Consider the following 1,845-nt stretch of genomic DNA (forward strand, 5'->3'; position numbering starts at 1 on the left):
TGAACACCTTTTTTTCTCTTGTTCAGTCACAATGGGGTTTTGGAAGGATGTTTATCGATGGTTAAATATTGGGATCAATAACTCTTTGTTTAACAAATTTCAAGTGATGATATATATGGATGGTATGTCAAAAAAGGTATCTAAAATGGTGAACATTATTTTCATGATGGGAAAGTATCATATACACAAAAATAGGTGGAATAACAGCAAGCCCAACATAAATGTTTTAAGAACGAAATTAAAAATTATATAGCATCTCTAAAGGTGTTATCGGAAGAAAACCAGTCCATAAACGAGTTATATGAAACAATGTCAGAGTCTCTTGCTCTTTGAGTTTACAGTCCTATGTTCTTAAACACGCTTGAAGCATTTATGTTGTTTTGTCAGCCCCTGTAATTATTTGTATTTTATTTGTATTTGTATTTTTCTTACTTGATATGATGTGAGTTTGTACTGTTTTAAATGCGAGCACATCTTTATTTATTTTTTTTCCTCAAACGAGTTGTTGATGTAAATTTAAGTTCAAGTTTATATGACATATTGTACTATTTGAAAAAGTTAATAAAAAAAAGAAAAAGTGGCCTCACAAAATGGCGATTTTACCCATCAGCCACCGAGGCGCTAGAGGCCACACGTGAAGCTCTATTAACCAAACACAGCAGTTTTATTATTATTAATAATTGAATGCCAGTATGATTTAATGAGGTATGCTTGGTGATGTATAAATATTAGAATTTAGACTCACGTGCACGGAAACAAAGCCCGCGAAAAAGCGGAAGTCTGGCCAGTCAGAGCCAGCGCTTGCACACTACTGTCTACTCCCTGCTGGAAGGACTGATAATTACTTGAGGTAAGTACTTCAATTATTCGATATACTTCTCAAATTATAACTACAATTATCAATGACGTTTAAAAACATGAACTAAGTAAATTATACAATCTATTAATAGAGGCAAACAACCTATTGCTGTTAAATCTGTTACGTCACTGGTGCGTGCGCATGTCTTTCATGTTAACGCTTGGCCCTACTTATTAATAATAATTACAATAAAGTATGTAAAAAAACTAGGAACATCCTCACAGATGCGAAAGGGGACTGAATTCGATAAGTTACTCCTGAGGCGCTGCCACTTCTTTTAGACCGCATGTGAACACTGCTCAAGCACCCACAGAAATGGCCGAACGCTCACGGGAAAATACGATATTCTCTTTTAACCTCACAGCGGTTCTCGGCAAGTGTGTGGCTGAAAAATTAATATATGTGCCCATGTTATTGTTATATCTGCCTGAGAAGTTTTCCATTGTAGCTTAAATTATTTTTTAGGCCATTTTGTCCTGTAACGTTAAAAAATCAGGACTCTTCAGAGATAACCAAATGTTTGGCGTTTTCATCTGTGTTCAGCAGAACAAAGAAACTCATTCAGGTTTGGAACAACTTGAGTTGTGAGTTAATGATGACAGAATTTTCATTTTTTGGTTAACTAAAAACATGGTGCTGTCTGTCATTAATGTTAATTAAACAACCAAAGTAAACACCGGTATTCTATGAACTGCTATACAGTCTAGCATAACAAGAATTTCTCCTTCAATAAGCAAAAAAGCCCCAGCAGTGTTCATGACTCAGGCAGTTTGTTCTTCGGTTAATTGTGGCCAACACACCACTAAAAGAAAGATAAACAAGGGAGAAATACAACTATCAATAACTACACAGAATTCTCAATCAAAATAAATGAAAACACAATTCCAACAGCTTCCCTTTCACCCTCGTGCGTCTTTTCCGCTGTTAAAAGACAATCTCCGTGACCAGGCACCATGTGCGCTGACGGCACGTCCAGTTAGGGTGGA

Source organism: Carassius auratus, unplaced genomic scaffold (genome assembly GCF_003368295.1).
Source record: "Carassius auratus strain Wakin unplaced genomic scaffold, ASM336829v1 scaf_tig00214178, whole genome shotgun sequence".
Lineage (NCBI taxonomy): Eukaryota > Metazoa > Chordata > Actinopteri > Cypriniformes > Cyprinidae > Carassius > Carassius auratus.